Genomic DNA, 25,289 nt, shown 5'->3' with positions numbered 1-25,289 from the left:
ATGCCTCTAAAGCCTATCTCTGTACATCCTGGGCTATTGCAGGGGAGCCCAAAAGCAATGAACGAAATCATTCTAAAGCAGGCAAGCTCATACAAGCTGCTGGTTTTGTTTGATCAGAAAATTATAGTAAGGTGGCCTGAGCCAGTGAGTGTTGGATGATACAAGGTTACTGTATATATTGAGCAGCAAATCTTATTTTTTTGGAGGACACACTTATTTCATATTTTTCGTCTGGTATGGACCTTTATTGATTATAGTGCAATTAATATGGCTGAAGTTATGTGCGTCAGAGTTCAGAATAAAGCTAGGAGGTTGTGATTCGTATCTGTATCTTCTTTATAGCATCAAAGTTTGAAGTTTTTAGAAGACCCTTTCATTGAAATTCTACTGCTTTGTTACTACCGGTAGTAAAACGTGCCATAAGAGCTGCCACTTAAATCATGTATGCTGGTTTGCCCTCAAATAATTACATTTCTGACACATTTATAGCAGCTGTCACTTACATGTACTGTTATTTATAATCGACGGGTGTGCCAAAAGATATGATTTTATATCTCAACTATATGTTATACACATACAATTCTTCTTTCGAAATAAATCTTTATTTCTTTTTATGCATTTCAGTAACATCTCTGGCTACTTGGTAACCAATCTTGAACTCTCTTGTCTCCAAGTATCACAACACATGAGAATCAGTCAGAATACCCTCAGCACAAGTATGTCGTGTTGAAATCATGTTCATATTGGAATGGACCCTCCCATGCACATGATGACTGCTTGGCTGGTTTGCAGGGGATATCGATGGTGCTTGTCGATGGTTTATACATCAATTTTGCATTTATGTCGTAAAATTTAGTTTGTATATGGCATCTGTGTTAGAAATAATTAATCCTATCATTAGCATGTTTACTTTGGGAGCGTATCCTATGTACACATGCCCTCGCGTGTACATACCGTGTACACCAACTAAAAATTATCACAAAAAATTCTAGGAAAATTCATACATGTACTTTCAATAGTATTACATCTACGTGCAAAGTCGCATCTTCAAATTCATTCTACATAGAGAATAACAAAAAAGATAAAATTCTGACAAACACTGGTGGAGAAACCATCTTTCGTCGGTCGGCCGATTTCCACAATAGTCCCGGATGCAATAAAAACCGGGGCTAAAGATGATCTTTAGTCCCGGTTCAAAATGGTAACGGGCATATTTGATCTTTAGTCCCGGTTTGTGTTACCAACCGGGACTAAAGATCATCTTTAGTCCCGGTTCGAATGCTGTCAGGACCTGTCAGGCCCCCCCGGGATCTTTAGTCCCGGTTGGTAGCACCAACCGGGACTAAAGATCTTAACTTTAGTCCCGGTTGGTAATACCAACCGGGACTAAAGATCCCGGTGATCTTTAGCCCCGGTTGGTGCTACTAACCGAGACTAAAGATCTTAACTTTAGTCCCGGTTGGTAATACCAACCGGGACTAATGATCCCGGTGATCTTTAGCCCCGGTTGGTGCTACCAACCGGGACTAAAGTCCCACCCCTATATATATGTCTTCTTCCTCCTCCAGCTGCCCGAGCAAGCTTCAAAATTTCTTCAAAAAAGAGGGGAGGTCATGCCAAAATTTCTATTGAATTTATTTTGGTGATTACATACAAATCGGAGGTGCCTAAAAGGTTTGCAACTTCATCCTCCAATGTTTTTTTTTTGTCATACTACATTTGCACCTATGTTTTGCACACTTTTTTTGTCTCCAAAATTTAGTTGTAAGTTGATGAGAGAGAAAATGTGTGTGGGGAAGAAAGAATATATAGAAATTTAGTTCATTTGCTAAACAAGGTTTTATAAAATAGTTGAGAAGGAAAACTCTAGTGAAAGTTAATATTAAATAATAGAAAACAAACTAAAATAAAAATTAAAAGAAGTAAAACACATTAAAATTAGTTTAAAACTTTACAAATAGTTTTTAAGAATTATTTGGTGTAATATTTTATGATTTTTGTATGAATAAAGATATCTTATAATTATTGTATGACTGTCATTATTGTAAGAATAATTATTTGTGTGCGGTTTTTTTGACTCATGTAGATGGATCGGCAATGGATGTACGCTGACCGGCGGTCCAAAGAGTTTATTGACGGCATGCACTATTTTTTGAGAGTGGCCGAAGCTAACAGGCAAAGGGGTTTTATTTGTTGTCCATGCAATAAATGTAAGAATCAGAAGGAGTATTCTGCATCCAGGACTATTCATTTCCACTTGTTTGAGTCGGGGTTCATGCCAAGCTATAATTGTTGGACATCCCACGGAGAGCAAGGTGTTGAAATGGAAGAAGATGAAGTGGAAGACGACAATATTCCGGACTTTGCTCAGTATGTTGGATTTGAAGGAAATCAAACGGGCGAGGAGGAAATAGCTGCTGATGGTAACGACGTTGCGGATGATCTTGGTCAGATGTTGCAGGACGCCAGGGAAGACTGCGAAAGTGAAAAGGAGGCCCATAAATTGGACAAGATGTTGGAGGACCACAGAACTTCGTTGTACCCAGGTTGCGAGCAGGGGCACAAAAAGTTGGATACCACTCTGGAGTTGTTGCAATGGAAGGCAAAAAATGGTGTTAGTGACAAGGCATTTGGCGATTTATTGAAACTCGTCAAGAACATTCTTCCGGGGGGAAACAAATTGCCCGAGACAACGTACGAGGCTAAGAAGATAGTCTGCCCGTTAGGACTGGAAGTTCATAAGATTCACGCATGTCCGAACGATTGTATCCTATATCACGGTGAGGAGTATGAGAACCTAGAAGCATGCCCTGTTTGCAAAGCACTACGATACAAGATTAGACGGGACGATCCAGGAGAAGTTGACGGGCAGCTAACAAAGAAGAGAATTCCTGCTAAGGTGATGTGGTATTTCCCTATAATACCACGGCTAAGGCGTTTGTTCAGGAACAAGGGGAATGCTAGAATGTTGCGATGGCACGCTGAAGAGCGTCAACAGGACGGGATGCTGAGACACCCCGCCGATGGTTCGCAGTGGCGAAACATCGACAGAAAATTTAAAGAATTTGGAAAGGACGCACGAAACATACGGTTTGGTTTGAGTACGGATGGCATGAATCCTTTTGGAGAGATGAGCAGCGGCCATAGCACTTGGCCCGTTACGATGTGTATCTACAACCTCCCCCTGGCTATGCATGAAGAGGAAGTACATAATGATGCCGATTATTATTCAAGGCCCCAAGCAACCTGGTAACGACATCGACGTGTACCTAAGACCACTGGTCGAAGATCTTAAATAGTTGTGGAAGAAGGAAGGTGTCCCCGTGTGGGACGAGGACAAACAGGAGGAGTTTAACCTACGAGCGCTGCTGTTCGTAACCATCAACGATTGGCCTGCACTTAGCAACCTATCCGGACAGTCCAACAAGGGGTACAAGGCTTGCACTCACTGTATGGATGAAACAGAAAGTACGTATCTTAAGCACTGTAGGAAGGTTGTATACATGGGTCATCGTCGATTCCTTGCAGCAAACCACCCGGTACGGAAGAAAGGCAAGCACTTCGAACATAAGGCCGACCACCGTACGAAGCCTAAACATCGCAGCGGGAAAACAGTGTTTGCTATGGTTAAAGATCTTAAAGTAGTGTTCGGAAAGGGGCCTGGAAGCCAGCATATAGAGAGCGAAGATGGTCACGCGGCGATGTGGAAAAAGAACTCTATATTTTGGGAGTTACCATATTGGGAATTCTTGGACGTACGCCACGCAATCGACGTGATGCACCTCACTAAGAACCTTTGCGTAAACCTTCTTGGCTTCCTAGGTGTATACGGAAAGTCGAAAGATACACTGGAAGCACGTAATGATCTGAAGCATATGGAACAACGCGGCGACCTTCACCCGGAACCAAAGGAGAAAGGAAGCCATTACTTGAGTCCAGCCAGCTACACTCTTAGCAAGGCAGAGAAGGAAAGTATGTTTGAATGCTTGGAGAGCATAAAGGTACCGTCTGGATACTCCACGAATATCAAGCGAATAATAAGCACGAAGGAGAAGAAGTTCACAAACCTAAAGTCTCATGACTGTCACGTGTTGATGACACAACTGCTACCAGTTGTAATAAGGGGTATCCTTCCAGACAATGTCCGGGCAACAATAACAAAGCTATGTGTATTCATGAACGCAATTTCGCAGAAGGTCATCGATCCGGATAGATTAGAAGCCCTTCAGAATGAAGTGGTGCAATGTCTCGTTAGTTTTGAGTTGATATTTCCACCTTCATTTTTCAATATAATGACGCATCTGCTTTGTCACCTTGTGAAAGAGATCCGTATTCTCGGGCCTATGTACCTACACAACATGTTTCCTTTCGAGAGGTACATGGGCGTTCTGAAGAAGTATGTTCGTAACCGTGCTCGTCCACAGGCAAGCATCGCCAAGGGTTATGGAACAGAGGAGATCATCGAATTTTGCGTAGAATTTATCGAAGACCTTCGCCCAATCGGGGTACCTGAATCACGCCATGAAGGGAGACTACGGGGAAAGGGAACTCTCGGAAGGAAAGCAATAACGACGGTAGACAACAATTTATTCCGTAAAGCCCATTTCACTGTTCTGCAACACTCTTCATTGGTAGCTCCTTACATCGAGGAGCACTTGGCTCTAGTTCGCGCCAGGAACATCAGTAAGTCCGATGCATAGATTACACGGCATCACATTGATACTTTCCCCGCGTGGCTACGACAACATCTCATGGGTAACGAGTCGATCAACCAACAACTTGCCTTCCTGGCGAGGGGACCGTCTGGGTCGATCGCGACATTCCAGGGATATGAGATCAATGGGTACACATTCTACACGAGAGCCCAAGACATGAAGAGCACGAACCAAAACAGCGCTGTTCGTGTCGATGCCATGGGACACGATGGAACAACTGCCACGTATTACGGTGCCATCGAGGACATATGGGAACTTGACTATGGTCCTCTCAAGGTTCCTCTGTTCCGGTGCCAATGGGTTAGGTTGACTGGTGGAGGCGTAATGATTGATGACAGTGGGATGACAACTGTTGACCTTAACAAGGTTGGATACTCGGACGAACCTTTTGTCCTTGCCAATGATGTAACGCAAGTCTTTTTCGTGAAGGACATGTCTAGCAAAGGAAAGAAGGGCAGAGGGCCTGATGAGCCTAAGCGTCAAGTAGTTCTCCCAGGCAAAAGAAAAATCGTCGGAGTTGAGGACAAGACTGACGAGGATTACGATCAGTTGGATGGGCAACCCCCTTTCACGGTGACGATTGACCCTAGCATCCTCCTATCAAATGAAGACACCCCTTACTCACGCAGCGATCACAAGGAGGGAACAATAGTGAGGAGAAAGTACGTGCCGTAATTATTGTGTACACGATGTAAACTATTTTGGATGTATTGATTATCCATATAAATCAATTGATGTATGGCATATGTTAATTACGCACGATTATTAGAGGTTTCAACAAGTTTAAATCATGTATATGCTAGTTATATGTGATACTTACAATTTTTAAAAGTTTTAAATCACACAGGTGGCAATTTCATATGTATGTTAATTAGAGTTTTTAACATTAAATTTACTAGCATTCATATGCTAATTATAATTGACTAGAGGATTTTTAAAAGTTTTAAATCACGCAAGTGGCAATTTCATATGTTAATTAGAGTTTTTAACATTTAATTTACTATCATTCATATGCTAATTATAATTGACTGGAGAATTTTTAAAAGTATTAAATTTAATATATTTTTAAAACTATCATTCATATATTAGAGTTTTTCACAATTTAATTTACTATCTTTCATATGCTACTTATATATGACTATTCGAATTTTTAAAAGGTTTAAATCATGCATGTGCATTTACATATGTTAATTAGAGTTTTTAGCATTTAATTTAATATAATTCCTACGCTAAGTACATATGATGATTACAATTTTTATTAATTTTAAATCATGCAGTATGTACATACATATCTTAATTAGAGTTTTTACCAATATAATAATATCATTCATATATATGCTAAGTATATATGATTATTGGAATTTTTATTAATTATATTTGCTTATTACGATTTATCCACTTAATTTATTACAGGCAAAAATAATTTTTCGAAGTAATTGTCATTAATCTTTGTACTTTAAATAATGTTAATGCATTAACTTCTATTTTATAAACACATATGTAAGCGAAAATCATATGTAGTGCTATAATCTTTAGTCCCGGTTCTTAACCCTAACCGGGTTTAAAAAGAATTTCGAAATAGCGGGAAAAGATATTTACTCCCGGTTGTTGAGAACAACCGGGACTACAGATATCTTAAGTCCCTGTTGTTGAGAACAATTTTAGTCCCGGTTGTTCTCAACAACCGGGACTAAAGATTTAGTCCCGGTTGTTCTCAACAACCGGGAGTAAAGATCTTTTCTTTACTCCCGGATGTTCTCAACAACCGGGACTAAAGATATCTTTAGTCCCGGTTGTTCTCAGCAACCGGGAGTAAAGATCCGGGGGTATATATATTCCCGGTGCGCCCTCGTCTTCTTCACCAACACTTAGACGTTTTCGGCCGATCGATCTCTCTCGGCCTCTCTAATTCGCCGCCACTGCCTAGGGCAAATCCCCGCGCCGACGCCGCCGTATCTCGCCGTCGTCTCGAGCTCATCGTCCTCGCCGCCGCCTCCGCCTCCTCCGCTGCCGCCGCATCTCTGGGGTGAGAGCCGCCGCCGCCAGATCTCCCTTCATGCATCTCGATCTCTCCGATCTCGATCTCTCTCCGTCGCGCCGCCCGCCACGAGACGCCGCGCCACGACGACGACGCGCCACGACGACGACGCGCCACGCCGCCGCCTTCGCCGCCGCGCAACGCCGCCGCCGCATGCCAACGCCACGCCGCCGCCGCCGTCGCCACGCCGCCGCGCCAACCGCCGCCCCGATGCCGCCACACCGCCGTTAACGAACGAGAACGAGAACGATCGAACGAACGAGAGCGAGAACGAACACGTCAACGTACGTTGCCGCGAGAACGTGAACGAGAACGATCGAACGAACGAGAGCGAGAACGAGTACGATCGAACGAAGACAAGCGAGAACGAGGGAACGAACGTGAATGAGAACAAGCGAACGAACGTGAATGAGAACGAGCGAACGAACGTGAACGAGCTAGGGAACGTGAACGAGCGAACGAACGAGGACGAACGTTAACATGAAATGCAATATATATATATATATATATATATATATATATATATGTTACTTCGCATTTATCCTAATACATCTTTTTGTATCTTGCAGAAAAGACGTGTTGTCGGAGTCGTCCGTCAAGCCTGAGTGGAAGAGCTAGCCCTAGAAGGAATTGGAGCAGGCAAGTGACGTAATAATATAAATGATTGTTATATTTGTAATGCAATTAATTAAGATTATTAGACCTGTAATTAGACTTATCATATAAGATTGTGTAGTGTTCTAATATTATTTGAGTTTTAATATAAGATTATTTTATTGCAAATTAGACTTAGTATGACATTATTGACTATTGTAGTCTTAATTAGACATAGCATATACGCACGAAACACTTAGCATACATAACTATTTTAGTCTTAGCATGTAATATTATTTGAGTTTTAATATAAGATTACTTTATTTGTAATTAGACTTAGTATGTAATTATTGACTACGGAATTGGTGCGACAAGTAGCAATTGACTATTGTAGTCTTAATTAGACTTAGCATATACGCACGAAACACTTAGCATATACATGACTATTTTAGTCTTAGCATGTAATATTATTTGAGTTTTAATATAAGATTATTTTATTTGTAATTAGACTTAGTATATAATTATTTACTAGCTAGGGTTGTATAATATACGTCACCTAGACTTAGCTTATATCACGATTTGTAATTAGACTTAGCACGTAAGGTTGTGTAGGGTTCTAATGTACGACATTTATACTTAGCATACATGACTTAGATTGTTAAAACATAAATGTCTCGTGACTTAGCAGATGTTTCTTGTATCAACAGATGGCTGACCGCGATGAGGAACAGATATTGTACGATACAATCGCGGAGGGAAGCAGCCAGTACTGGAATGAAGAAGAGGGGAACGAGGATCCAAACCAGTACTTGAACGAGGAAGGGAACATGGAGTGGGATGCGGAGGGGAACCAGCAGGGGCACGTGGAAAGGGATGTGGAGGGGAACCAGGAGGAGGAGGCTAGTGGTAGTCAACCCTCCGTTGGACAGAAGAGGGCACGCGGGCAACGAGGTGCAGCGAAGAAGCTTGAGGGTCGGCACATCATAACGGAAGTGGAAGAAGATGGACGTCCTAGTGCCCCGGCCGAAGCCGCCAAGAACTATGTACGTCACAGCGGTTGGGTTGTGCGGGATAACATGCCTGTCAGTACGGTGTACTGGCGAAGAACAAGGGCACGCGGAGATCATGAGAGCTTTGTCCCAGATTCGGAGAAAGAGATGCTGTGGACCACAATGCTCGAGACATTCACCCTTCCTGCGGGTACAGAGGACAAAGTGAAAAGGTGGATTCTGAAGAAAATGGCAGAACAGTTTCAGAGCTTCAAGGGAGATCTGTACCAGAAGTATATACTGAAGGGGCAGACACCGAACTTCGACACATTCCCAAAGCTAAGGGATCACTGGGACGAGTTCGTTGCATATAAGACAAGTGAACAAGGGCAGGCGATGATGGAAAGAAACAAAGAAAATGCCGCCAAGAAGAAGTACCATCACCACTTGGGGTCAGGAGGCTATAGCGTCGCGATGCCGAAGTGGGAGCAGATGGAGGCTACCTTGATTGAGAGGGGTATCGAACCGGCAACAGCCAATTGGCCGGAACGATCGAAGTTCTGGTACTATGCTCACGGTGGAACGCTCAACCCAGCTGATGGCTCACTGGTCTTCGGCGATCAGATACGAGAGGTTGCGCGACGACTAACAGATGCAGTGGAAGCCTCCTCTCAGAGCACGTTCCGACCAGACAGAGATAGGGACGAGCTGACACTCGCCCTGCAGACTCCAGAGCATCCAGGACGAACACGAGGGAAAGGGGTGATTCCTTGGAAGATTGGTTTCAAGGAGGACATCCACACGTACAGGAGTCGGATGAGGAGCAAGAGAGATACCGAGGCGAAGATTGCAGACCTAGAGTTCCGGGTATCGAGCTACGAACTCAACATGCAAGACGAGGTGGCAAGGAAGGTTGATGAACGCATGGCCGCACATCGGTCCCATGATCCCCAGCCGACCATTCCTCCTGCAATGGTGAGCCCGTCAGGAAACCGTAGCAGCTGCTGTCACACCCTAAAAATTCAAAATATATAAATTGTGGTTTAATTGGAATTTTTAGAAATGATTTTAAAAGCCTAGAAGAGAAGAGCTAATTTTTAATTAATAAATTCCAATATAAAATGGGGCCAGATAAAATTTCAATAAATACTTTGCTTAATTCTATAATTCCTAGATTTTTCTGGGATTTATTTGAGCTAAGGAAGTATTTTTAATAAATGGAATTGCATTTCATGAATAATTTAAATTGAAAAAGGTTTTAAAAAGTCTCTTTTGGCTTTGGGCCGAAAGTCGGCCCAAAACCCTTCTCTCTCTCCTCGGCCCAGCCGGCCCAGTCCGAGCCGCCGCTCTCCTCTCTCTCTCCCGCTGACAGGTGGGCTCCACCTGTCAGGGTCGTCGTCAACCTCCGGCCGCCGCCGCCCGAAACCCTAGTTTCGCGCCGCCGCCGTTCCCTTCCAAATTCAATCGATCCTTTCCGTTTCCGGCCGAATTGATAGAGGGGAAACAATCTCCGGGATCTCCTCTACCTTTTCTCTTTTGGAAACATCGGCTAATTCGTTTTGGAAATCGTTGGAATCGAGTTCGAATCGGATTCGTCCCTCTCCTCCGAACCCTAAACCTTCCTTCTCGTCGCCAGCCGCCGTGGGCCTTCGCCGTCGCCTCCGAGACCCTTTAAAAGGTTCCCCGGTGTCTCCTCTACCCGCCGCCACTCTCGCCTTCGCCTCTCGTCGCCGGAAGAGCTCTAGCGCCGTGCAACCTAGCGCCGCCGTCGCCGCCGTCGCTCCAGCCGTGCGCCGCCGCCGTCTCGGTCGTCGTCATCGCTCGGGAAGGCCACCGTCGTGATCGCCAAGTCACCGCCGTTCTCGTCCGCTCCTTCGCCGCCGCCGAAGACCGCCGGAACACCGTCGCCGCCGTCGACCCGAAGTTTGCCGCCGCTTCCTCCTCGTCGCCGTCGCCGTCCGTTGATCTTCCGCCGCTCTTTTGGTCACCGGTGAGTTCGCCGCGTCGCGCTCTACCCGTTGGTGCCTTCCGTTCGCGCCGCCGTGCCGTCTTTCGCCGGCGAGCATGCAAGCCCGAGCCGCCGAGCCGCCGCCGCCGGTGGTGACGTCATCGCTGACGTCATCGTCGCCCTCTCCCGTGAGCCGGTCGTAGACCGATCGATCTCGGCCGTCCGTTTTGGATGGATCGATCTCGGCCGTCCGTTCGCGTGAACCGTCGCCCGTGCGCCCGGTCGACCGAAACCCTAGGCGCTGACGCAATAAACCCCTTTTTCCTTTTCAAAAATAATTCATTATTGCGTCATAATTCAATTAAAATCAATATAAGTGTTTTAATCCGATTTAATCTTCAAAAATTCATAACTAATTCATCTTAGCTCGGATTTAGTTGGTTCAAGTCTCTAAATTTTTCTAAAATTGAGATCTACATGTTAAAAATATCCACATGTACTGTTCATGCTTGTTTATGTGCTGTTTTGGTGATTTTGCTCTTTTCTGCTTAGATTCCGTCGTTTCCGGAGAGTCGTTTTCGTCGGAGAAGAGTTTGAGGAGTTCCAAGGCCAGCAAGGCAAGTCACACAGATCCCAAACAACCCTTTGAGCATGTTGATCCTATTTAAAGCTATTGTTTCTATTCAACTATTGCATCTATTTTCGAATGTCATTGGGTGGAATTAACCTATTGTTTGCTATAGCCCTTTTGTTCTTGATTACTTTATTCCTTGATACCTTGGGTTATTATAATTTGACTAGTTGAGCTTTATTTATATTGGTTCAACTAGATATTAGACATAATTGCTTAGCCCTGCTTAGAAACATTAGCTCACTTTTGGGATAACTTATGATTCACTATTATTTAATGATGGCTTAATGATAGTTCACGATGGTCAATCGTGATTGGTTAATTAATTAATGTGCCAACTAAAACCTGATAATGGTGGGTTGTGAGCACATGGTTTTGATGGTCGTGCTCATGACAATTAAGGACCGGTTCACGAGTTTCGGTTGTGAAACATTAACCGTGCCAACCACAAGCCAGTGTGGGCAACGGCTTTATCTTTTGTATAGCATGGTTCATTGCGGGGCACCAGACTGAGAAGTGGCAGAGATAAGCCCACTGGGGTCGCTGGGGAGTCCATGCCTTGTTTATAAGGGGGTGATTATGATCCAGGAAAGGTGCGCTGCGGTGGATTGTGTTGTGCAAGGGGTATTGTCACAACTCCTTTCCGAGGTACCGTGGTGGTATTGAGGCACATGGTGACATGATGTGGGGTTGTGTCTTGTGGGTACAGTGGTACACCTCTGATCAGAGTAAAACTATTCGAATAGCCGTGCCCGCGGTTATGGGCGGGTCTAACAATGTCTTTCGTGATTAGTCTCACACTTCTCACCATAGTAAATGATGCTATAACTGGTAATAATTTGATTAGCTCCTGGTTTGGAATGGTACATTCCTGGTTTGGAGATAGAACTGTGCAGCCGGGATGGTTGTTCATAATGGTTGGGCCTATACAACAGGGTATGTTGTATAGCGTTGATTTAATATTGTTTAATTATTACTTAACTGTTTTATTAAATTCTCAAATGTTTGTTAAATGCTGCTTTTGCAAAAGGGAACCCTACTATGCCATCCTTTGTTATCCTGTGCACTTGCATATTTTCTGTGTGGCTTGCTGAGTATGTCATATACTCACCTTGCAATTATTCATCAGAGGAAGAGTTCTACAATGATGCTGATGGTGTGGAGGATTAGGTGTAGCCTTGGTCAAGCTGCCTGTGGAGTGGAGCCGTCTGCGCCGTTTATTTTATTTTCGGCTGCCTAGATCTTTATTGATTGAGAGGAACTATCTACCTCTGTAATGACATTTTATTCGCTTATTAATTAGGGTAATAATTGTACTCTATTATTAATTTGTTATTGTGTGCCTCGGCTGATTCCTGGACGAGGGTTCACACACATGTAAGCGTTTGGAATTTTGGATAGAAATTCCGGGCGTGACAAGTTGGTATCAGAGCCCCCTTGACCCTAGGTTATGCCAGATGGTTACCCATAGAAGCCCTCTAAAAATATTGGAAAAGTAGAACTGTTCTCCTCCCTTTCTCTTTTAATTAAACCAAACTAATGGCACATGCACTTCATAATCTCTTTTAATGGTTCTCATTCAAAATTTATTCCAGTGTTATTAGTACTGTACATCTATTACTGTACTAATGGCTCATTACCAGCAAAAGTTTTACAATGTTGTTTTATTTAATCTTGCTGCAATAAAATAAATTTAGCATGTTGATTTTATAACTTTCTTTTATTTCTTTTGGAACCTGTTATTCAAAAGCACAAAACTTGTGACCTTGGTTCCAACTGTTTCAACTTATCTTGCAAGTTTGGTTTACTTTATTTACTTACCTTTTACTTTGAATTTCTAACTTTATTCAAATTAATCCAAAAACTTGTGCTATCAATTGGATAAATGTCTTAACTCCCTCCTTTCACTTGTCTTTAGATGCCGCGCTACAAGCCTGAGTACTTGTTTGGTGTTGAGGGATTTGTCCAGGAGTTGCGTACGATGTCCTTTGTCATTGGATTTGGGACTGCCCCTTTTTATGCCCAGATTCCTCATGATCGTCACGAAGAGAAGTGCCGAGTCAAAGTCACCTTGAACAGTAATAGTGAAGATATCCCCTCAGTGATGTTCGAAGCTGGAGGAAGAAACTACATCCATGCATGTCAGGAGGTGGCAAGAATCGCCATAGGAGAGCTCCGTGATCGCTACAGTGATCAGTTGGCCGACACTGAGTATCGCTATCATCCTCGCCAACCACAGGGAAGTGACCGTGGCAGTTACCTTGAGACTGAAGGAATCGAGAATGATGCTACCACAAGGCATTTGGTTGAAATGCTGTGGGCTGTGGATGAAACTCGTGCAGAGACTGTGTTAGCAGCTCAAGATCGTGAAGATCAGAATCGTGGTAAGATTTGCAAGTTAAAGGACAAGGTGGATCGTTTGGAGAAGGAACTAGCCGCATTAAAGGGAGAAGCATCGCCGCAGAAGGCCAGGATTCGTCTTACCGCAAGGAAGAGAGCTCTATTTGTCCCTCGCTATCAATTGGCGCCAAATGTTCGTGTGGTGGAGAAAGAAGTTGCCCCAGCAGATCCTCCGGTCATCATCATAAGTGATGATGAAGAAGAAGAATCCAAGCGCAATCATTCCAAGATTGAGTGGGTAGCAACTCAAGATGATGAAAATGAGCCGAACGAGCCTTCAATCGACCTCCGATGCTCGGAAGAACTAGAGTGACTTGTCTAGCCGTTGTCTTAGATCGTTGTGTTAGCTTGCTTGTTTTAAGTTTGGTTGTGTGTGTCTCGCATGTGATTTACATCAGTGGTGGGATGTAAGTGCATGTGTTTGTTTGCTTTTAAGTGTTAGGTGCTTTTTTTGAGTGTTAGGAAGTTGGTGAGTTTAGTGGTGTGAGGGTCTTCAGTTTGTAATAATGAAACTCAGTTAAGATCAATAAAAGTTAAAGTAATTCTCTGTCCTAAGTAGTTTCCCCCGGTTTCTCTTCTTGTGCCCTGTCCATGCCAGATGGTGAACACTCGCAGCAACGGGAATGGCCCCAATAACAATAACAATGAAGGGAACCCAACTCTTGCTCAAGTTCTGTCTCAACAGACTCAGCTTATGAACATGATGATGCAGCAACTCCAGAACCAGCAGAACCAAGGAAATAACCATGCACCTCCCCATAACAAGTTAGCAGAATTTCTTCGTGTGAGGCCGCCTATTTTCTCTAGTACCACTAATACTGTTGAAGCTGGTGATTGGTTGCATGCCATAGAGAAGAAGTTGGATTTGCTTCATTGCACTGATCAGGAGAAGGTCTCATTTGCATCACACCAGTTGCATGGCCCTGCCTCTGAATGGTGGGATCACTTCCGCCTGAATAGGACTACTGCTGAACCTATCACTTGGCTTGAATTCACCGCTGCTTTTCGGAAGACGCATATACCATCGGGAGTGGTGTCTCTCAAGAAGAAGGAATTCAGGTCGCTCACCCAGGGATCTCACTCTGTTACGGAGTATCTGCACGAGTTCAATCGTCTGGCTCGTTATGCTCCGGAAGATGTGCGCAATGATGAAGAGCGTCAGGAGAAGTTCTTGGAAGGACTTAATGATGAGCTTTCTTACCCACTCATGACTGGAGATTATTCTGATCTCCAGAAGTTAGTGGATAAGGCTATTCGTCAGGAGGACAAATACAACCGCATGGAGCAGAAGAAACGCCGGATTGCTCAATTCAAGACACAACAGGGGAATAATCAGAAGCCGCGTCTTACTTTAGAACCCCAGTCCATGCCACAGGGAGGTTCTTCGTCGGTTGTTCGTCCGCAGCGTCAGTTCTTCAACAACAATGCTGGCAACAACATCCGCAATCAAGCTCCACGTCCTGTTGCAGCTCCAGCACAGCAACAACCTGCCAAGAGGGAGCAAGGCAGCAAGCCCGTGGTGTGTTTCAACTGTGGAGACCCAGGACATTATGCTGACAAGTGTCCGAAGCCCCGACGTGTGAAGGTTGTCCCTGCCCAGAGCAACTCTACCGTACCAGCATCAAAGGCCCGTGTCAATCATGTTGCTGCTGCAGAAGCTCAAGATGCTCCAGATGTGATTTTGGGTACGTTTCTTGTTAACTTAGTTCCTGCAACAGTGCTTTTCGATTCTGGTGCTACACATTCATTCATATCTATGAGTTTTGCGGGAAATCATGGGATGGAAGTAGAAGATCTTAGACGTCCTTTGATGGTTAGTACCCCAAGTAATCAAGCACTCTCTTTGCAACGTAGCCCCTCTGTCAGAATAGAAATTAAAGGAGTATCATTTCTGGCCAATCTTATCCTGTTAGAATCCAAAGACCTTGATGTCATCCTAGGGATGGACTGGTTAGCCAGACATAAAGGTGTGATAGACTGTGCCAACAGAAAAGTAACTCTCACCAGCAATGATGGTCGAGTTGTGACTGTTCATGCATTGTCTTCTGAGTCTTTAAGGTCAAGACTGAACCAAATAACTTTGGAAGAGATTCCTATAGTCCGGAAGTATCCCGATGTGTTCCCTGATGATTTGCCTGGTATGCCGCCTAAAAGGGATATAGAGTTCAGAATAGATTTGGTACCAGGAACAACTCCGATCCATAAGAGACCTTATAGAATGGCAGCCAATGAGTTGGCAGAAGTCAAGAGGCAAGTAGATGATTTGCTTCAGAAAGGATACATCAGACCGAGTTCATCTCCATGGGGAGCTCCGGTTATTTTTGTGGAAAAGAAAGATCATACCCAGAGGATGTGTGTGGACTATCGTGCACTAAACGATGTGACTATAAAGAATAAGTATCCACTACCCAGAATTGATGATTTGTTTGATCAGCTTAAAGGTGCTACCGTTTTCTCCAAGATAGATCTTCGATCAGGGTATCACCAGTTGAGAATCAAAGAGGAAGATATACCTAAGACAACTTTTACCACTAGGTATGGGTTGTTCGAATGTACTGTTATGTCTTTTGGACTTACCAATGCCCCTGCTTTCTTCATGAACTTGATGAATAAGGTGTTTATGGAATACCTAGACAAGTTCGTGGTGGTCTTTATTGATGACATTCTTATCTACTCCCGAACCAAAGAAGAGCATGAGGAACATCTTCGCCTTGCACTAGAGAAGCTACGAGAACATCAACTGTATGCTAAGTTTAGTAAGTGTGAATTTTGGTTGTCTGAAGTGAAGTTCCTTGGTCACGTCATCTCAGCCGGAGGAGTTGCCGTCGATCCTAGTAATGTGGAATCCGTAACCAACTGGAAACAACCAAAGACAGTTTTAGAGATTCGCAGTTTCCTAGGCCTCGCAGGATATTATCGGAGGTTTATAGAGAATTTTTCCAAGATTGCTAAGCCCATGACACGACTGCTTCAGAAAGATGTGAAGTACAAGTGGTCGGAAGAATGTGAGCAGAGTTTTCAAGAGTTGAAGAATCGTTTGATATCAGCTCCTATTTTGATTTTACCTGATCCAAAGAAGGGTTTCCAAGTGTATTGCGATGCATCTAAACTTGGGTTAGGTTGTGTTCTGATGCAAGATGGGAAGGTGGTTGCCTATGCATCTCGTCAGTTACGTCCGCATGAAAAGAACTACCCTACTCATGATCTTGAGTTAGCTGCAGTAGTTCATGCGTTGAAAATTTGGCGTCATTATCTTTTCGGTACTCGTACAGAGGTATATACCGATCACAAGAGTTTAAAGTATATCTTTACTCAGCCGGATCTGAACATGAGACAACGGAGATGGTTGGAATTAATTAAGGATTATGACATGGGAATTCATTATCACCCGGGAAAGGCTAATGTTGTAGCAGATGCTCTTAGCAGGAAAGGCTATTGCAATGCTACGGAAGGACGACAGTTGCCACTGGAATTATGCAAGGAATTTGAAAGATTGAATTTGGGAATTGTCAGTAGAGGTTTCGTTGCAGCCTTAGAAGCGAAGCCCACTCTAATTGATCAAGTTAGAGAAGCCCAAATTAATGATCCTGATATTCAAGAAATCAAGAAGAATATGAGAAGAGGAAAAGCTACTGGTTTCTTGGAAGATGAGCAAGGAACTGTATGGTTGGGTGAGAGAATCTGTGTCCCCGACAACAAAGATTTAAAAGATGCAATTCTGAAAGAAGCTCATGATACCTTATACTCCATTCACCCTGGTAGTACCAAGATGTACCAGGATCTCAAGGAAAGGTTTTGGTGGGCAAGTATGAAGCGTGAAATCGCAGAATACGTAGCAGTATGTGATGTTTGTCAGCGAGTCAAGGCAGAACATCAGAAACCCGCCGGTTTGTTGCAGCCTTTGAAGATTCCTGAATGGAAGTGGGAAGAAATCGGTATGGATTTTATCACTGGTTTACCCAGAACGTCATCGGGCCATGACTCTATGTGGGTGATAGTCGACAGACTTACCAAAGTGGCTCATTTCATTCCAGTAAAGACAACCTATTCCGGAAGTCGATTGGCAGAATTGTATATGGTAAGGATCGTGTGTTTGCATGGCGTCCCTAAGAAAATAGTGTCTGATCGAGGCAGTCAGTTTACTTCAAATTTTTGGAAGAAACTTTAGGAAGAGATGGGTTCTAAGCTGAACTTTAGTACTGCTTATCATCCGCAGACAGACGGACAAACCGAAAGAGTGAATCAGATTTTAGAAGACATGTTGAGAGCTTGTGCTTTAGACTTCGGTGGAAGTTGGGATAAGAATCTACCTTATGCAGAATTTTCGTACAACAACAGTTATCAAGCTAGTCTTCAGATGGCTCCGTACGAAGCACTGTATGGTCGGAAGTGCCGCACTCCGCTTTTGTGGGATCAAACGGGAGAATGTCAGGTTTTCGGGACGGATATCCTAAGGGAAGCGGAAGAAAAGGTAAAGATCATTCAAGAAAGATTGCGAGTGGCTCAGTCTCGTCATAAGAGTTATGCCGACAATCGCCGCAGAGATTTGAGTTTTGAAGAAGGAGATTATGTGTATCTTCGTGTCACGCCTCTTCGAGGGGTTCATCGTTTTCTCACCAAAGGAAAATTGGCACCGCGTTTTGTGGGACCTTATAAGATCGTGAGTAGAAGAGGAGAGGTTGCTTATCAGTTAGAGTTACCTCAATCTTTGGCAGGAGTCCATAATGTGTTCCATGTGTCGCAATTGAAAAAGTGTTTAAGGGTACCTACCGAAGAAGCTAATCTGGAACAGATAGAAGTCCAAGAGGATCTGACCTATGTTGAGAAACCAATCCGTATCTTGGAAATAGATGAGAGAAGAACCAGGAATCGAGTCATCCGTTTTTGCAAAGTCCAGTGGAGTAATCACTCGGAAGAAGAATCAACTTGGGAACGAGAAGATGAATTGAAGTCAGCTCATCCGTATCTGTTCGCTAGTTCTTCCGAATCTCGAGGACGAGATTCTGTTTAAGGGGGGTAGGTTTGTCACACCCTAAAAATTCAAAATATATAAATTGTGGTTTAATTGGAATTTTTAGAAATGATTTTAAAAGCCTAGAAGAGAAGAGCTAATTTTTAATTAATAAATTCCAATATAAAATGGGGCCAGATAAAATTTCAATAAATACTTTGCTTAATTCTATAATTCCTAGATTTTTCTGGGATTTATTTGAGCTAAGGAAGTATTTTTAATAAATGGAATTGCATTTCATGAATAATTTAAATTGAAAAAGGTTTTAAAAAGTCTCTTTTGGCTTTGGGCCGAAAGTCGGCCCAAAACCCTTCTCTCTCTACTCGGCCCAACCGGCCCAGTCCGAGCCGCCGCTCTCCTCTCTCTCTCCCGCTGACAGGTGGGCCCCACCTGTCAGGGTCGTCGTCAACCTCCGGCCGCCGCCGCCCGAAACCCTAGTTTCGCGCCGCCGCCGTTCCCTTCCAAATTCGATCGATCCTTTCCGTTTCTGGGCGAATTGATAGAGGGGAAACAATTTCCGGGATCTCCTCTACCTTTTCTCTTTTGGAAACATCGGCTAATTCGTTTTGGAAATCGTTGGAATCGAGTTCGAATCGGATTCGTCTCTCTCCTCCGAACCCTAAACCTTCCTTCTCGTCGCCAGCCGCCGTGGGCCTTCGCCGTCGCCTCCGAGCCCCTTTAAAAGGTTCCCCGGTGTCTCCTCTACCCGCCGCTACTCTCGCCTTCGCCTCTCGTCGCCGGAAGAGCTCTAGCGCCGTGCAACCTAGCGCCGCTGTCGCCGCCGTCGCTCCAGCCGTGCGCCGCCGCCGTCTCGGTCGTCGTCATCGCTCGGGAAGGCCACCGTCGTGATCGCCAAGTCGCCGCCATTCTCGTCTGCTCCTTCGCCGCGACCGAAGACCGCCGGAACGCCGTCGCCGCTGTCGACCCGAAGTTTGCCGCCGCTTCCTCCTCGTCGCCGTCGCCGTCCGTTGATCTTCCGCCGCTCTTTTGGTCACCGGTGAGTTCGCCGCGTCGCGCTCTACCCGTTGGTGCCTTCCGTTCGCGCCGCCGTGCCGTCGTTCGCCGGCGAGCATGCAAGCCCGAGCCGCCGAGCCGCTGCCGCCGGTGGTGACGTCATCGCTGACGTCATCGTCGCCCTCTCCCGTGAGCCGGTCGTAGACCGATCGATCTCGGCCGTCCGTTTTGGATGGATCGATCTCGGCCGTCCGTTCGCGTGAACCGTCGCCCGTGCGCCCGGTCCACCGAAACCCTAGCTGCTGACGCAATAAACCCCTTTTTCCTTTTCAAAAATAATTCATTATTGCGTCATAATTCAATTAAAATCAATATAAGTGTTTTAATCCGATTTAATCTTCAAAAATTCATAACTAATTCATCTTATCTCGGATTTAGTTGGTTCAAGTCTCTAAATTTTTCTAAAATTGAGATCTACATGTTAAAAATATCCACATGTACTGTTCATGCTTGTTTATGTGCTGTTTTGGTGATTTTGCTCTTTTCTGCTTAGATTCCGTCGTTTCCGGAGAGTCCGTTTTCGTCGGAGAAGAGTTTGAGGAGTTCCAAGGCCAGCAAGGCAAGTCACACAGATCCCAAACAACCCTTTGAGCATGTTGATCCTATTTAAAGCTATTGTTTCTATTCAACTATTGCATCTATTTTCGAATGTCATTGGGTGGAATTAACCTATTGTTTGCTATAGCCCTTTTGTTCTTGATTACTTTATTCCTTGATACCTTGGGTTATTATAATTTGACTAGTTGAGCTTTATTTATATTGGTTCAACTAGATATTAGACATAATTGCTTAGCCCTGCTTAGAAACATTAGCTCACTTTTGGGATAACTTATGATTCACTATTATTTAATGATGGCTTAATGATAGTTCACGATGGTCAATCGTGATTGGTTAATTAATTAATGTGCCAACTAAAACCTGATAATGGTGGGTTGTGAGCACATGGTTTTGATGGTCGTGCTCATGACAATTAAGGACCGGTTCACGAGTTTCGGTTGTGAAACATTAACCGTGCCAACCACAAGCCAGCGTGGGCAACGGCTTTATCTTTTGTATAGCATGGTTCATTGCGGGGCACCAGACTGAGAAGTGGCGGAGATAAGCCCACGGGGGTCGCTAGGGAGTTCATGCCTTGTTTATAAGGGGGTGATTATGATCCAGGAAAGGTGCGCTGCGGTGGATTGTGTTGTGCAAGGGGTATTGTCACAACTCCTTTCCGAGGTACCGTGGTGGTATTGAGGCACATGGTGACATGATGTGGGGTTGTGTCTTGTGGGTACAGTGGTACACCTCTGATCAGAGTAAAACTATTCGAATAGCCGTGCCCGCGGTTATGGGCGGGTCTAACAATGTCTTTCGTGATTAGTCTCACACTTCTCACCATAGTAAATGATGCTATAACTGGTAATAATTTGATTAGCTCCTGGTTTGGAATGGTACATTCCTAGTTTGGAGATAGAACTGTGCAGCCGGGATGGTTGTTCAGAATGGTTGGGCCTATACAACAGGGTATGTTGTATAGCGTTGATTTAATATTGTTTAATTATTACTTAACTGTTTTATTAAATTCTCAAATGTTTGTTAAATGCTGCTTTTGCAAAAGGGAACCCTACTATGCCATCCTTTGTTATCCTGTGCACTTGCATATTTGCTGCGTGGCTTGCTGAGTATGTCATATACTCACCTTGCAATCATTCATCAGAGGAAGAGTTCTACAATGATGCTGATGGTGTGGAGGATTAGGTGTAGCCTTGGTCTAGCTGCCTGTGGAGTGCAGCCGTCTGCGCCGTTTATTTTATTTTCCGCTGCTTAGATCTTTATTGATTGAGAGGAACTATCTACCTCTATAATGACATTTTATTCGCTTATTAATTAGAGTAATAATTGTACTCTATTATCAATTTGTTATTGTGTGCCTCGGCTGATTCCTGGACGAGGGTTCACACACATGTAAGCGTTTGGAATTTTGGATAGAAATTCCGGGCGTGACAGCTGCGCCTCAACGGGGCAGGTAGGATCACAGAGCATGGACGCCATGCAAACACAGGACGAATCGACCTGTCCCGTTGATGACATCACTCAGCGGACACCATGTGAGCTGCATATTCCTTTCAAGAACTTATCAATAAAGGTAAGATTTAGCAATTCCGCTAGTTGCTGCTTATATATGTTGATTACTAATAAATAATCTCTCACAACATGAAGGTGGCGTCGGGCATGGCCATCCCAACGGACCCTTCAGGTACTTACCACTGCAGGCCGATTCCAGCAGGATACTCGAAGGTCGAAGTTGAGTTGGTCGAAGGCGCGTACGAGGACCTCGAGCTGGATTACCCTGGAGGAGACGGTGAGACGCATCTACGAGACACATGCCATGCCATTATTCTATGGCGCAGGCGGTACATCATCCTCCCTGGGCGACAAGCGGCGTCTTGTGCACCATCTCCTCCGGCTCCGCCATCTCCTCCTCAGGATCCTGCACCGTCTCCTCCTCATGCTCCACCAGCACCGTCTCCACCTCAGGCTCCAGCATCGACTCCTCCTCAGGATCCTGCACCGACTCCTCCTCGTGCTCCTACACCTACTCCCCCGCAAGCTCCTCTTCCGGCACCTTCAAAGTCAAGGGCCCCCCCAGCTCCACCGCCTGCCCACACAAGGGCAACGAAGAAGGCGAAAGTTGACGCCGCCAAGAACAAGGACCCAGGGTACGATTGCATGCAAGAGGAGCTTGACGCTTACGTTGCATCAGAAGTCAAGAGACAATTCAAGCCTCGAAGTCCAGAAAAGAAGATTCCTATAGACCCCAGTGTCAGGAACTTCTTCAGGGGTATGTCTGCATCTGCCAAGGAGGCCATCAAGCTATCGGACTATGAGCGAACGCTAAAGAAAGCATCTTCTGGAAAGTCCAAACCAGTCCCTCAACTTGGAGAGCAACCAAACCAGGAGATCGAGCCATTGGTGACCGGTAAAGAAATGACGATAGAACAATTTATTACTGACACCGGTCTAACTACGTATCAATTGCTAGGAGTCGCACCAATCGAAAAGGCGGAAGTGAAATACATGTACGAACTCGGTAAACCGCTTGTCAAGCCTGAGCTACTGCAGTCCCTACCCACACAAATGTACAAGTTCCGTCAGCTGTACATGGAGATGAGCGCCACCGGTAGAGAGATGATCGGAGCGAGGATCAGGGACACGGACTTCTTGCAAGGAGATGACATTCTCTGGATCAATTTCAGGGGAATCTACGAACTATACCAGCTGGACGCCCTCGACGTCTCTATTATGAGTTGCTGGATTTTGTAAGTATATCGTTCAGTTAGATTTCTTACTATATGTCTCCTTTAATTAATTAGGTCCTTGTATATAAGTAGACTATAGAAAATAATATACTCCCTTTTATCGTTGTAGAATGGAGATTCAAAGGGCCCGACGGCGGAGGGTTTTCGATACTGGATTCATCGACCCTCGGAAAGTAAACGTCGCAATGCTCGACCAATATCCACAAGAAACAGAGGACAATCTCGTCCATCTCTTGAAGGCGCAGCATTACAAGACGTTCATACTGTTGCCATACAACACAGAGTTAGTTTAATTTTACTATCTTCCTACATACCAAATTTCATTCCCGTACGAACTTGCTAAGTGTTTCATATGTAATGCATCCCACGCACATTGCAGATTCCACTGGGTGCTTTTACTCTTCGACCTGGAGGCCTGCACCGTCAACGTATATGACTCAATGGATAAAAAAGAGTCTACGTTTGACAAGGTTTTCGAACTTATAGACAGGTACCGTCATAAGTTCCTCTGTTAATTAAGAAAATATTGTTATGTTAATTGCTACTACGAATCATAGCTTTAAACTCCATGTAGGGCTTGGTATCGGTTCCGTCATTTGGTCCGCGGCAAATGGAGAGAAAGACTTAGGCGGAAGTTCAAATTTCCTGTGAGTACACATGCTCTACATTTATATTTCTCCGATTCAAATACATACAAGTGTATATTAATTAGATCTCTCGTTGTTTGTCATTTATTTGTAGTGCGCAAAGCAAAAGCAGGGAACTAACTTGTGCGGCTATTACGTGTGCGAGTATTGCCACTGCCTTGCAGACCAAATCATCACCACAAGAGAGCTCGATGTACGTACAAATAAATTCAAAATTTTATTACGTAGCGATTTCTTGTTTAATTACTAATCAATTTCATACATTCATATAGTTTATTCGCATGAGGGATAACCTGACCACACACAAGGAATTTATCGCGGCGGTTGAAGAACAACTCATGGGATTCATCAACGAAGAAATCCTTGATCCCAAGGGTGAATTCTACTACGACGGAAACACAATTCACCGGTCCTTAGCTTCTGAGCTAGCAGCGACTACTACTACGTCGAAATCATAGCTAGCTAGGACATATAATAGATTGTAATTAATACATGACTACATATGTTTCTATATGCATGTGTACACATTTTCTATAATGTAAATATATTTTGGTCATATATATATATCTATATACATATGCATTTGCATAACATATATATGTATAAATACATATATATTATGCATGTATATACATATAATATAATATAATATATATATATATACATATATATATATATGTATGCATATATATGTATTGAAACATATATATAAACCATGCAGCAACAGGGCCATGCAAAAAAAAAAAAAGGTCAGCTCGATCTTTAGTCCCGGTTGGTAACACCAACCGGGACTAAAGATGGCTCAGCCGGCCACGTGGCTGAGCCATCTTTAGTCCCGGTTGGTGTTACCAACCGGGACTAAAGATCGATCTTTACTCCCGGTTATTTCACCCGGGACTAAAGATAGCGATCTTTAGTCCCGGATTGGTACTCCCGGTTTGGAAACCGGGACTAAAGGGGGGTTACGAACCGGGACTACAAAGGGTTTCTCCACCAGTGATCTATGGAACAGATAACATGTATTATGGCTAACAATACATGTATTTAAGTCACAGCTGCTAAAAATAAGGTGCCCGCAATGTAATTATTTAGGAACAAGCCAATCAGGGCGCGCGTTTTTCTTTATGATACGTTATACAATGGCGGAAATAGAGTAGTAGAATTTCAGAGGATTGATTTTTTTTCCTCTCAAACATTGATTCTAAAAAAATATATAAATAATAAGAACTTCATCACTTTACTCTGAAATCTGATGCTCATATTTTTCAGCACTATTGCACTGTGACATTCTCAATATATAGAGGAACCAGATATCATCCAACACTTCCTTACCCACATCATATTAATACCAAGTTACCAACACCTACTGTGATCTAACAAAACCAGCACCATGCAAGAGTTGGCCTCTGCACCAGTCTGGTTTCCTTGGTGGATTATGGGTTCAGGCGCAATTGCCCAATGAGGTACTGAGATAGGCTTTAGAGCCATCAGCAATTCTACTATGCGGTATTGGCCCTGGCCCTTCATTTAAGTCATAATCATCGTCCATGTGCATAATTAAAATGCCAGCCAAGTTAGCATGTCTATTGCAGATGACTTCAGAATGTCTGTGTATGTATCCTATTTTTTCTGGTGTATCATAACCAAAACTACTCTATGCTTATCTTTTTGTTCAGCCCTGAAGAAATGGAGGGTATAACTGGGGTACAGAAAACAATGGCCTCAGGAGTTGAAAAGGCTAAATGAGTTCTTCTGCCTACAGCAATGGAAGTACAGTCCCTTCTCAGCAGGATTTAGAGGGTCTCTCTGCGTTGTTTCTCCACAGTACATTATACTTATCTTCAGTTCGATGAACAGTATTGACAAATATAATTATATTCTTTTTTCATTTCATGTTGGTTAAAAAAAATAATAATGACAATAACTCGAAATAATTGTAAATCATGCAAGTACTTTTACACATCCTCAATCTAAAACAAAAAGCTATTTTCATTGCA

General features: G+C 43.9%; 1 pseudogene; it reads left to right on the top strand.

The window, feature by feature from the left end:
* The first annotated feature begins 2,101 nt into the window (after positions 1–2,101).
* Positions 2,102–25,038, top strand: LOC107279660 (uncharacterized; annotated as a pseudogene).
* Positions 25,039–25,289: the final 251 nt, after the last annotated feature.

This window comes from Oryza sativa, chromosome 12 (assembly GCF_034140825.1).
Source record: "Oryza sativa Japonica Group chromosome 12, ASM3414082v1".
NCBI lineage: Eukaryota > Viridiplantae > Streptophyta > Magnoliopsida > Poales > Poaceae > Oryza > Oryza sativa.
This window is presented reverse-complemented; position numbering and strand designations above follow the sequence as displayed.